This window comes from Hyperolius riggenbachi, chromosome 3 (assembly GCF_040937935.1).
Source record: "Hyperolius riggenbachi isolate aHypRig1 chromosome 3, aHypRig1.pri, whole genome shotgun sequence".
In the NCBI taxonomy this organism is placed as follows: Eukaryota; Metazoa; Chordata; class Amphibia; order Anura; family Hyperoliidae; genus Hyperolius; species Hyperolius riggenbachi.
Window position 1 is genome coordinate 424,435,181 of NC_090648.1, and position 13,808 is coordinate 424,448,988.

Consider the following 13,808-nt stretch of genomic DNA (forward strand, 5'->3'; position numbering starts at 1 on the left):
GGTTGCAAAGACAGGAGGAGAGAGCACAAAGTGGCAGAGAGTGAAAGAGAGAAAAAGGGGACTCCCAGACGCCACCATGAACTCCCCCCTCCCGTGCGTCAATACTACCAACTACCTACCTACTAAATACTACCTGGGCACTGTAGGTGGGGAAAAGGATTGGTCCATGGATTGGACAAGGGCTGTGGGGGAAAGGGGGAGGCTTGGCTGCCCCTCTCTTCTAAAGCAACCCCATACCATGGACCATGTGGTGCTGGTATAGCTCAGGCTGTGGAGTCCCACACATTCCTGACTCAGTGATCTAGCTATCCCAGCCTGCATTGGTGACAAGGGGTTAAAGAGATTTGGGAGGGGTGACCCCACATAATTTTGTTTTTAAATTTAACGTTTTAATGGTCAAATCATAGCTAAATTTCCCAGGATCCCTATACAGCAATATTGCAGCTGCGATCCATGGCCAAAGCGTTGCCAGTTCCTCTGGGCTTCCAGGTGGATATTATGCACTGTGTACTGGCCACCTGGAAACTCCTCTATGAAATTCACTACTCTTACATTTACATTTACACTACCGATAAGTTGATACATTATCTGTCAATAACAAACACTTTTTTCCTGTTGTAACTTTAAAATCGATTTTCTCAAAAACTATAAGGTCTTTTGAAAAAAAAATTCCCCTTGTTCCCACTGTTCTCCTTAACATACCCCGTAGGGAGGCTTTGTAATTAACTACTAAAATAAAAAAAAAACATTAAAAAAGCATTTGCATACAATACATATTTTTGGGAGAATATTTTGCCATTAGTTCCCCTCCACCATGCCACTGTCTAGGTTTTTGGACACTATCTACACTTTTCTTTTTAACGAAATTGATGCTGCAGTAATGCCCTGAAGGTTTTAGAAGTTCACCTGCCATTAAAGGCAATGGTGCTCTCCACGAATGTTCATATCGAATTAGAAATTTCCAAAGTAAAATTTGTGAACGTCTGCAAACGTTCTTTTGTGTTGTTTGTTGTCCGTCACAGATTGATCAGCCCTGTACATATCCTAGATCAGCACTGAAGAGCATAGTCATATGACCAGTGCTGCTAATTGTCCCCCTCTGCTATCCAACAGCCTTTTAGGATGGCACATGGATGATTATTTTGTCTCCCCCATTAAGGATTCTGGACTGGGGTGTGATCGAATGCTATGGAAGAAAAGTGAGTGAGGGGAGGGTGCATAGCCAGCTGAGAGGGGGGGGGGGGGGGGGGCAGGGCTCTAATGGCAGGCCTCCTGGGGGCACTGCAGAATGTCTACCTGTTGAATGAACGAGACTGGGCACAGCATAGATCTTGCGGCCACACTTTTTACTGCATTACAGTATATACAGTAAATTCTCAAATTGGTCAACAGTGAATAGGACTGATCTATGACTCTGTCCACTGGTATTCAATGGAAATGGGATGACTTTTTTGGATTTGTGATAAAAGTAAGACTGTAAATAATTTTTGTTAAGCACAGTTGCACCCTAAATAAGTAAAACGAGGTCCTGGACAAAAATCAAGCATATATGAAATAGACACAGGAGGAAATTTGGGTGCCTGACATAGCAGCTAGTAGAGCTTCCATAAAATTATTGATTCTACTATTGGGCTCTGTGTAATTATGATAGTAAATTATTGGTAATTTTTAATGATATTTTACTATTGCCTAACCTGACCGCATCCCCTCTGTGGATGCTTAGCCCCCCCAACCAATGCCTAACACTAACCAACCCCCTAACCGATGCCTAACCATAACCGACAACTCCAACCGATGCCTAAGCCTAACCAATCCTTGCCGATATCCACGCCCCTATCTATGCCTAACCCTAACCTAACTGCAGCTACAAATAGAGGCCAATAAAATAGCGGGTGAAGGCACCAGGGAAGTTTTGGCACTGTCATAGGCGCCCATGTTAATATCCGTGATTAGCAGCTCTAACTGGAAATCTGGACATTGGAGGCCTCCGGCACCCAAATTTCCAGTTACAGCCGCTAAACTTGGCAATTAACATGGGTGCCTCCAGTACACAAGTTTTCTGCTACCAAAATCAATGTGAGAGCCGAAGCTCAGGTACAAAATTAGATACTTACCTAATGTCCCTTGTCGCCGAGCGTCCCGCCCTAAACCCCCCTTCCCCCAAAAATTAGCGACAATGCATTGCTAATCTCATCGGCCTATGGGGCCGCAAAGCTCTTCTCCCTCTATCGTTGCCATGCGAGCACGACCACGCATGGGCAGTAAGCTGAAGCCGAGCGATCCGTGCTGCTGCTCATGTGCTCAGCTGTCTACTGCGAGGCAACGCTGCAAGAGTAGAAGGAGTGCGGCCCCAGTTTGGAGGGGAGCCGCGCTCAGTGACGAGTAGTGAGGGAAACCTCAATAGGATCCTAAAGCTTCCCTCTTTTAAGGTGAGTGTTTTTGAGCTTAGGCTCGGGATTGCTTTAACTTTTGGAAATTAACTGGCGAGCATGTCACTGTGACCTTTGCATTCTTAGGAGATAAGGAGTAGCAGGCCAGGGCTATTACCCAGTTTAAGCCTATGGAAGCACTAGTGGCACTGGCGCTCTGCCTTGCACCACCAATACAGCTTATTAAACTCATAAGCCAAACTAGCATTGAAGTTTAGTGGCTGCATTTCCCAGCGCAGAGACTTCAATAAGAAATCCTGGACAGATTTGCCGCAGACCTCTGTGGAGTATCTGCCTGGGCAACACAGCTCTAAATAATAGAAGTTTTCTCTGAGACTTAATAAGACTATTATGGGGAAAAGGCAGCCTGGAGCTAGTCTTTGTTTTCCTTCTTAGAGAAACTGCACTAAACAAACAAAAAGCAGCAGAAAGCGGCAAAATATATTCTGAAACGGAGGCTGGGATGACAAGAGGTTATGGAGACAGCTGAAGAATATCTGATTTCTATCAATCAGGCTGTTCTACCCAGCAGGCACTCCGATCTCTAACTTATTCAGCTCCTCAGCAATAAACATGCTGGCCGTACAGCTAGAGAAGGAAATATAGGCACTTTTTAACCTGTATCACTGGTCAAAAAAAAACCAAAACAAAACAGAAAAGACAGCATTGCTTTTCATGTAGTCATGCTGAAATCCAATAGCTTCTTATTACTACATATGGTTTTCATCATATTCAAAAATTCTGATGTGCGGATTGCTGTACAGTACAGTTGTCTTCTCTGCTCCTGCCTGACCTGTTCTGCTGCATGGGTTAAAATGGAATTAGGTCAGTGAATAGAGCTGTGACAAACTGCAGACAGACAATGTAGACTAGTGGTAGCTGGAAAGAGCTAATTTATTATTTTGGATTTATATAGAGGTATAGCAACTTTTTTTTTGTCACTGAGGGACCTTTTCAGTGATTTTTTCTATTTCCATTACTGCGATCCATTAGGTATACGGCTTGTTTGCAGTGCAAGAGAACTCGACAAGAAGTAGTTTAATTGCCGAATCGTAAGGAAAAATCGCTTAGCGCCACATCACAGCAGGCTGATGTTTAAGATTCTTTAACCACTTGAGGGCCACTAAAGACCAGGTGATTTTTCACAAAAAGGGCCACTGCAGCTTTAAGGCCTCACTGCAGGGCCACACAACACACAAGCTCTCTGTTGGTGGGGTCTGATCGTTCCCCCAATGTTTGATTTTTTTAATGATAAATATTTGTTACTTTATTATAAAATGTTACTATTTTTTTCATTAATTTATTCCCGTCCCTACCCCTGCCAGCCAGTCATAATGATCGGCTGTCATAGGTTCCAGCCTATGACAGCGGATCGCTCCTGTCTCCCCCAGGGGGACAGCTGTGTCACATGGCTGTCCCCAGTACAGTGCTGCCTTAGATCGCAGCGCTGTACAGCCTAATTAGATGGCGATCACCCCTGGGAGACTGAAGGCGGAGCATCGGCGCATTGGCGCGCGCGATCTCCTGCTAGCTCCATAGCAAGCCGTTAACGCCAATCGGCGTGGAGCGGTCGGCAAGTAGTTAAAAGCAAATCACATTAGTGGAAAAATAGCACGGCGATTTACATGTTCATTGTGGTGACATTGTGATCCCTCAAAATGCGTCCTTTTCGATTTTCGGGTTGAAACCCAGCAAGTGGAAAAGGGTCCTGAAATGCACTCTCACTTAAGGTTCATTGACGTGTTATATTAGGTTATAGAACTTGGTCACGTGTTTTCTTTTTAATGGATGTCTGACTGGAGGCAAAGCTACTGTAACCTGATTTATCCGTTAGCACTCGGCCCCAGCTGAGAGGAATCCACCAGACACTGACTCAAATGCGATTATCAAGGATTTATTTGTGACCTAACAGTGGTCACTGGTAACCTCACTCAACCAGTAACACTTCAACAATAAAATGCACTTCCCTTGCACATCATAGGTCAAAAATACAATCTTCTCCTCTTCACAGCCGGTGCACCGGTAAAAGCTGCGGAATAAAAATATTAAGTTACACAGAAACTTTTATATGAAAGTTGAGCTACAAAAGGTCTTCTTGTACAATCATCAACCACTTTACAACACAACACCTTAAAATCACAGTACCATTACTGAGATATAGGGGCTTGGGCAGGGACAGGTCTACTGAGCAATTCAGTTCCTATACAGTCTTAGTCCCTTGTAGCCAAGTCCAAGCTATATTGCTCAGCAAAACCTTAGGGAACTTGTGACTCTTTTCAATATGGTACTGAACAGTTTCCACAGTTTGTTGGTTGGCAATATGGCATCCAAAAGAATGTTCACTTTACTCAGAAGATCTCTTAGACTCTTACTCTTTATACTGTATCTCTCAACTCACTATACTCTTGAGAAACACTTGTTTGGATAGGGCTTCCCAAAATAACAAACAAAATAAAGAAAGAATCAAACAAGGAAAAAGGGGTTAGAGAAATAAAAATAAATAAAATAAAGCACAAAGCTGACCAATGCACCCAACTATACCATCAACATCACCCTCCTTCAATATAACTCTTTTCTTATGCTATTTGAACCTTAGGCTGAATAAGCTCTAATTTTGTTATGTTGCAAAACTTGTAGTTCACTTAAGTAACACAAGATACAGTGAAACTGCTCCTTTTGTATGCTAACAGGTTAACAGACTTAGTAATCTCTCACTGACAGGTTCTCTTTATCTCCATGGCTTTTGTTATCTTTCTCTCTCTCAGGCCGTGCACTTAGGTAACACATAAATCACACTTTGGTTCACTTCTCATATCAGGCTTTTAGTAAACACTGTAGAACACATCAACTGATGAACAAATTAACTCTGAACTGATGACTTGAAGCAGGTTGACAGGAACAATGTCTTCGAATCAGGATTACTGCGAACGGCTAAATGTGTCAGTTCTGAGGGAGATTAAAGGAGGTTGATCTCTTTTCTGATAACAGAAAGGCACACACATTTAATGTACTTGGTTGCAGATTCTATTCCTTTGGTTGGGCAGTACTATCTTGCATCAATAAACCGACCATCATCACAATGGCGTCAATTCACCAGAGGTTACCAACCTATTTATCTCTTGGGAGGTAATTTACCTCCCGTGATACCTCCAAATAGCAATTCTCCAGAAGTATAGGGGAAAATATCGACAGAGAGAAATGCAGGAGATAAATGTGAGATAAGTACGAGATAAATAAGTGATAGTTAGTAGTTAGTTTTTCTCCAAATCACAATTCACCAGGGAAGAAAGGGGGTGTGGCCATTCGTTATTTTTTCATCTCTTTATCCCCTGAATGAACCTGGAGATATCGTGGTTTTCACACAGCAGCTGCTGCTGTGGAAGATGGAGCCTTTTGAGCTTACTCTGTTAGGCCTGGTGCACACCAAAAACCGCTAGCAGATCCGCAAAATGCTAGCAGATTTTGAAACGCTTTTTCTTATTTTTCTGTAGCGTTTCAGCTAGCATTTTGCGGTTTTTTTGAAGCGTTTTTGGTGTAGTAGATTTCATGTATTGTTACAGTAAAGCTGTTACTGAACAGCTACTGTAACAAAAACCGCCTGGCAAACTGCTCTGAAGTGCCGTTTTTCAGAGCGGTGTGCGTTTTTCCCATGCTTAACATTGAGGCAGAAACGCCTCCAAAATCCAAAATCTGCAGCAGCCCGGGAGTATGCGTTTCTGCAAAACGCCTCCCGCTCTGGTGTGCACCAGTCCATTGAAATACATTACCCAAGCGTATCCGCAGCCGCAAGCGGATCGCAAAACGCAGCCGAACCGCTCTGGTGTGCACTAGGCCTTAGAGCTTGCTTCTATTATGAGGAGACGAAGGCACAGGAGGAGGGTCTGTTTAATCGCCCCTCGTATTTTTCGTGAGAGAACAGTTCTTGATAATTTTACTGAGACAGAGGTGGTGAAGAAGTTCAGACTCACTCGTGATATGATTTATGATATGATCCGGCAGTAAAAGGCGGGAATACTCTGGTCAGGTAGTGGTAAAACTCCGCCTTCTACCCACAATGCTTCACTTTCAAGCTTACAGAGAGGAAAAGTATCCCATGTAAATCATTAATACCGATTACCTTTGCTTTCTCACACTTTCCTCATGCATATCTCTCCATTATCCCCTGCTATCAAACACTTTTCTCTCTGACCTCTCACACTGGTGAATTGACTCCAGAGTGTTAAAATACCTCACCTCATGAGATAAACTACCTACCTTTTTTCTCTTAGTAAATCCTCTCTGGTGAATTGACGCCAATGTCTCTGTCTCTTTAAGGCTTTATCAAACAGGCAGTCTCTAGTCACACCACTTTGATCAGAATATGCCTCTTCAGTAACTTGGGTTAGCTATCTCTATACTTTAGCAAACCTCCACTGAACACTGGCCCTTCTCTGAACACACACTGTGGCTTGTAGCTGGCGCAATGCCTATACTCATCTGGCCTGTCAGAGTCTCTCTCCTTCCGCGCTAGCTCGGATCTTGCCTGAAAACACTGCACTTAGCCTCCAGTAACTGTCTGGCTCTGTTGCTGCTGCCCTCTTCTCTCTGCTGTTAGTCTCTGGGTTGCCTCCAGGTCCCCTCCTTGCCTCATGGGGTGACTGCTGCGGACGTTCTTTCCCCAGCCTCCTCTCCCGCTCACAGCTGCCTCCTGACTGCTCAGAGCGCTCTGAGGGAAAACTGGTTAAAACCAGTTCCCTCTGGCTGTGTCTCGCACACTCTGCCCCTCTGCACCGTGCTCTCTGACTGGCCGCGCGGAGCTTCCAGAAGGTTCCACTGCTTTGTTTGCATGGTCACCTTAGCAACCAGTCTATGCGACCATAGGAGCGCTTAAGCTTCTCTCTCCATGCGCCGTTTCATTTGCACCATGTAAATTTCTAAGGCGAATTTCTGCCTTATACTAAGTTTACTTAACACACAGAAATACATTACACAGCATACAGTATTATCCTCTTTTAGAGGGTTACAACTACCTGAGCTAAGCAGAGCCATACATCTGTGCGTTGTCCGTTTCACACCTTGTTCCCTCCAGCCCACGTAATCACTCCATGAAATAAATTGACTTCTGACTCAAGTCATATTTTAGGACAGGAAGAGGCAGACTTGCTCTGATGCTGCCTGGAAAGCTAGTAAATTAGCAGTCCAGGCTGTCCTGTATCTGAAATTAAAGACAAATCATTGCCGTAGGAGCGGCAACATTTCAGCCTTACTATGTTGTGATATGACACAAGTGACAGTTTAAACTATATCTGGCTAATAGCAGATTGTGGACAAATACCCAGTTTACAGGATCACTTATGTTCTCCAGAGTTTTCCATTGTATCCCTATATTAGTCAAGATGGTCAAAAGACCATGGGAAACAGGAACTGCGGTCAGAAGAGAGGGGGTGTTGTGTCTGATTACGCTGCCTTTGGATTTGCGCTGCCCCGCATGCGCAGTAGGAGACTGTGTGGCCACAGTTCCTATTTGATTATGCTGCTGATGGTATAATACTAAATATCTCTGCTTCTTCACATCCTACACTCACCAAATTTTCAGTGTAGGGAGGGGACCCCCCGAACTACCTCTATGCCAAATTGCAGCCCCCGAAACCCACTGGTTCAGGAGATAAATTAGAGAAACCTATCTCGGGAACCAGTGGGTCTCGGGGGCTGCAATTTGGCATAGAGGTAGTTCGGGGGGGGGGGGGGGGGGGAGTCCCCTCCCTACCCTGAACATTTGGTGAGTGTAGGATGTGAAGAAGCAGAGATATTTAGTATTTTACCACCAGCAGCATAATTGACTTTACACTGAGCATGCGTGCTACTCAGTGTGGAGGGGAGCTTCCGGGCAGCGCAATCAGACATTACAGGGGCACTCACACAGCAATCTATGCATTCTAATTTCATAATATAATGCAAACAATGTCTAATAATAAGCAGGCACTGGGTTTTCGACTGCTCTGCTGTCATGTTCCTTTAGTCTTTTACTGTATATTTTACTGTATCTTTGAGGCAAAGCAAAAGACATTTGAAAAAAATATCTTTCTCCAATAAATCCTCTTATGTGAATCCCACCTGGCACCAGGTCACATGACCCTCTTGCTGAGAACACTTTTGAACTCTCGCTGCTTTTGTCATTTTTTACAAACCATTGGCCTCCTAACCGTTTCCCTCCTTTGCGTTTTGCTATCGGTGACATTTCTGATTACATTCATGCCAGTTTATTTTGTTAAGTGAGTCTTTTACCTTCGCTGAGGCACTTAACAGCGTCCCCAACATGCCAATTTGCGGCGTGGACTATAGCGGAGTAATTACTCGTTACGAGGTAAACAGAAGTTTGCTGATGCTCACGCCGCTGGATAGGGAGTCTCTGGAGTTGTCTTTATTATCAGATCCTCTTTGCTGGAGTGAAAGATTTGCTGAACCTGTCCTGGCACTCGCTGTTCTCCAAAAGAGCTAATAAATACTGGGCCAGAAACATAACACAGAGGAGGACTCAAGAACAAACACTGCGGGGAGAGAGAAGTACTGTTTGTGCCTGGCAACCTGTCATGCTAGACACACCAGCACATAAAATTATTTCATGTAAAAAAAATGTCACAAACACCTGCGCCTACCTCTAAAATAAAATGTGTGCTCTCCGTTGTTATCGTCTTCTTGTATGCTTGTGTGATACCGCTTGCTAAAATAACTGAAATACATAATACAACAGCAACAAAACATTTGTAAAGCGCTTTTCTCCTGAAGGGCCCAAAGCACATAAGCTTGTTTCAGATCAATACATAGTGATGCATACAGGGGAAAAAGTTATGTGATCATAAATGCCAGACTAAACAGCTGGCTTTTCAGTTTTGATTGAAATGTGTCCAGGGTTGGAGCTGTCTTGATTAACCTCCTTGCCAGTTATCCCGAGCTCAGCTCGGGGTAACCTGCGCAGGAGGATTTCTCAGGCCCCGCTGGGCCGATTTACATATTTTTTTTTTCCTACACGCAGCTAGCACTTTGCTAGCTGCGTGTAGTACGCGCTCGCCGCCGCTCGCCGCCGATTCGCCGCTACCCGCCACGCCGAGCCGCCCCCCCGCCCCAGACCCCTGCGCAGCCTGGCCAATCAGTGCCAGGCAGCGCTGAGGGGCGGTTCGGGATTCCCTGTGACGTCCCGACGTCGGTGACGTCATCCCGTCCCGTCGCCATGGCGACCGGGGTAGCCCTGCAGGAAATCCCGTTCTCAACGGGATTTCCTGCATACTCTGTTCGCTCAGCGGCTATCATGTATGATTTAAAATCCTTGCCGGATTTTTTACACCGGCAAGGAGGTTAATGACGACAATTTTTACAAAGATTTTTTTTAGGGTAAGTGAAAATAATATTTAAAGGGACTGTGAATTCACATGTACAGTGCATCTGGAAAGTATTCACAGCACATCATTTTTTTTCCACATTTTGTGATGTTACAGACTTATTCCAAGATGGATTAAATTATTTTTTTCCTGATAATTCTACACACAACTCCCCACAATGAACACGTGAAAAAGTTTACTTGAGGTTTTGGCAAATTTATTACAAATAAAAAAAAATTTGAGAAAGCATGTGTAGATAAGTATTCACAGTCTTTGCCATGAAGTTACACGTAGGGCCCTTAATTGGAGTCCACCTGTGATAAATTCAGTTTACTGGACATGATTTGGAAAGGCACATACCTGTCTATGTAAGGTCTCACAGTTGACAGCTCATGTCAGAGCCAGGGGCGGTTCTTGCATGAAGCAACAAGAATCACATGCTTCAAGGCAGCAACAATTAGAGGGAGGTACAAGACGGCTCCCCTCCTTAAATGTTCCCCTCCTCCCACTACCCGTATCCCCCTCTCTAGATGCATGGTGCCAGTTCACTCACCTGCTCTCAGCATTCCAGCGATGGGATCTTAATTCGCCCATCCAGCGTCCTGTATCCATGGCTACAGTGGTGCCTTATGCGACCTGTTATATGCTTCCGAGTCACATGAGACGTTACTTTAGTCAGAGAGGAAACATGACTTTATGTGTGGCTGGTGATTCCATCGCTAATCTGCTGAAAGTGTGGGAGTGATGCAGCACCGGTGCAGCACATACCTGGCACCCTGTGGATCAGAGGTTAGAGTCTGTGGGCCATCAGGGAGGAGATGCTGTCTTGGAGGAAGCAGAGGGAGGTAAGTGTAGTGTCAGTGCCTGCAAAACACAGCTGTTGTGTCTCTCCTCTTTGGTCCAGCTTTGCACACAGACAGACTTTACAAGGCATTGCTTTAGGCTGCAAAAAGTCTAGAACCGGCCCTGGTCAGTGCACAAATCAAGCATGAAGTCTAAGGAATTGTCTGTAGATTGTCTCGAGGCATAGGTCTGGGGAAGGATACAGAAACATTTCTGCTGCTTTGAAGGTCCCAAAACGCACAGTGGCCTCCATCATCCCTAAGGGCCCTTTTCCACTAGCGGCGTTTGCGATGCTGAATCGCAAAATCACAAACCGCTAGTGATTTTTTAAATCGCTACGGTTTGCTAAATAACATAGGAATAGCGGTAGGTTATTTCCACTACCGCGATTCGTTTTTGGCTCAAACGCGATCGCGCTGCGGAGCGATATTTGCCGCTATTTTGCTATGCACACTACAGCATAGCAAAATCGTGAACGCAATCGCCGGAACTTTCCTGCATTTTGCGATTCAGCAATCGCTAGCGTTCAGCGTGAACGCTAGCGACTGCTAGTGGAAAAGGGCCCTTTGTGGAAGAAGTTTAAAATCACCAGGACTCTTCCTAGAACTGGCTGGTCATCTAAAATGAGTGATCAGGGGTGAAGGCTTCTTCAGCTAGGTAGGTGACCAAGAACCTGATGGTCACTCTGTCAGAGCTCCAGAGATCCTCTATGGAGAGAGGAGAACCTTCCAGAAGAGCAATTATCTCTGCAGCAATCCACCAATGAGGCCAGATGGAAGCCACTCCTTAGTTAAAGGCACATGGCAGCCCGAGTTTGCTGAAAGGCACCTGAAGAACTCTCAGATCATGAGAAACAAAATTCTCTGTTCTGATGAGACAAAGATTGAACTCTTTGGTGTGAATGCCAAGTATCACGCTTGGAGGAAACACGTCATCACCAAGCCAAACCATTCCTTCAGTGGAGCATGGTGGTGGCAGCATCATGCTGTGGAGATGTTTTTCAGTGACAGGACCTGGGAGACTAGTCAGGATAAAGGGAAATATGACTGCAGAAAGTTACAGAGACATCCCAGATGAAAACCTGATCCAGAGTGCTCTTGAACTCAGACTGGGGTGACAGTTCATCTTTCAGCAGGACCACGACCCTAAGCACAGAGCCAAGATATCAAAGGAGTGGCTTCAGGATAACTCTGTGAATGTTCTTGAGTGGCCCAGCCAAAGCCAAGACTTGAATCAGATTAAACACCTCTGAAGATATTCTAAAATGGCTGTGCCAAGCTTGTGGCATCATATTCAAAAAGATTTGAGGATTTAATCGCTGCCAAAGGTGCATCGACAAAGTGCAATTCATAGTGTGGGAATGGGGCCTGCTCTTCACTGCCTCCCTCACTTAGGCAGGGATTACACAACTGCCAAAAATAAGTATGTTTTCAACCGACAATTTTTTGTTCACAAAGTGCATTTTAACAAACAAGCTCATCCACGTCAGCTGACAGCACCTGAACTTTCAACTTTGTGGAACCCCACATGGTGTGCGTTATTATGCCGCAGGTTGTTTTTTTTATGCATCCAAAATCCAGGTGCCAATCATCCCACTGCCCTACATTGTCATGTGATTTCAGGTGCAGGAAAGCATGGATGATTTTTCATGACGGTCCCGCTGACCTTGCTTGCATGCAACTGGCGCTGCCTTTTGAGACTGACTGCTACGTGCATTGAGTGGGGTTTGGTTGGGTGACAAGAAACATGGTCACATTAGGTAAGGCTACCACCAGAGCAGAATCATCCACAAGGCAACCTAGTCAAGTGCCTGGGGTTTTGTGGGTGCTGCACACATGCAAAAACAGCGCTGGGAAATTTGGGCACAGGGCAAAGCCGAGAAATTATTATTATTATTATTATTATTATTTATTGTATTTATAAAGCGCCAACATATTACGCAGCGCTGAACATTAATTTAGGTTACAGACAATATTTAGGGGTGACATACAGCAATATGACAATACAGGAATACAAGAAAACCAGATCACACAGCACAGTATTAGTACAAGGTAATGCTTAGTCAGTCACTGGATGAAGCATGAAGATTAGGCAAGTTAGGTTCACTCAAATGCATGGCATGGGTTCACAGTAATGGAGGTGCCAGATCAGGTAGGACACAAAAGGAGGAGGACCCTGCCCAAAGGCTTACAATCTAGAGGGAGAGGTAAGGACACGAATGGTAGGGGACCAGAGTTCAGCTGTAGGTTTAGAGCACTTGTGAGGGGTAGTAGGCCAGAGTGAAAAGGTGAGTTTTGAGGGCTTTCTTGAAGATGTTGAAGGAGGGGGCTGCCCTAATGGGTGGAGGTAGGGAGTTCCATAGTGTTGGAGCAGCTCTTGAGAAGTCCTGGAGGCGTGCATGGGACTGGGTGATGCGGGGGGCGGTTAGGCGAAGTTCATTGGAAGAGCGGAGTGAGCGGCTAGGTGTGTACCTCTGAGTAAGATCGGAAATGTAGGTTGGACAGGTTTTGTGGACAGATTTGTAGGTCAGACACAGTATCTTGAATCTGATTCTGGACTGGATAGGAAGCCAGTGGAGGGATTCTAGGAGGGGATCTGCCGTGGTGGAGCGATGGGAGCAGTGGATAATTCTGGCTGCCGCATTCATGATGGACTGCAGTGGGGCTGTTCGGGTCATAGGGAGACCAGATCAGGGCATTGCAGTAGTCAAGGCGGGAATTTATGAGGGCATGGATGAGGAGTTTGGTGGTGGCAGAGGTCAGGAAAGGGCGAATCTTACAGATGTTACGAAGGTGGAAGTTGCAGGACTTTGTGAGGTTTTGGATGTGGGAAGTGAAGGAGAGTGCGGAGTCCAGGGTGACACCCAGACAGCGGGCTTGAGAGGTAGGGCGAATGGTAGTGTGGTTAACAGTGACATGCACATCTGGGAGGTTCGTGGATGGCCGGGGTGGGAAGATCATAAATTCCGTTTTGTCTAGATTTAGTTTCAGGAACCTAGCAGACATCCAGGAGGAGATGGCAGATAGGCAGGAGGAGACCTTGTCCATGGTAGTGGTGGATATGTCAGGGGTGTGGAGGTAGATCTGAGTGTCATCTGCATACAGATGGTAGTTAAAACCTATGGAGGAGATAACCTTGCCAATGGAGGATGTGTATAGGGTGAACAGTAGGGGGCCAAGGA

At 45.3% G+C, this 13,808-nt stretch overlaps 1 protein-coding gene and 1 long non-coding RNA gene across 7 annotated transcripts in view; both read right to left on the reverse strand.

Annotated features, from left to right (window-relative positions):
* Positions 1-13,808, reverse strand: part of LOC137564137 (intestine-specific homeobox-like) — a 974,377-nt gene that overhangs the window by 191,459 nt on the left and 769,110 nt on the right. The gene's annotated exons all lie outside the window — the stretch shown is intronic.
* LOC137564138 (uncharacterized) lies at positions 4,308-8,873 on the reverse strand. The gene is made up of 3 exons (XR_011030535.1): positions 8,694-8,873; positions 7,439-7,623; positions 4,308-4,458 (listed from the first exon to the last, which is right to left on the reverse strand). It is a non-coding gene; the product is annotated as an uncharacterized lncRNA (long non-coding RNA).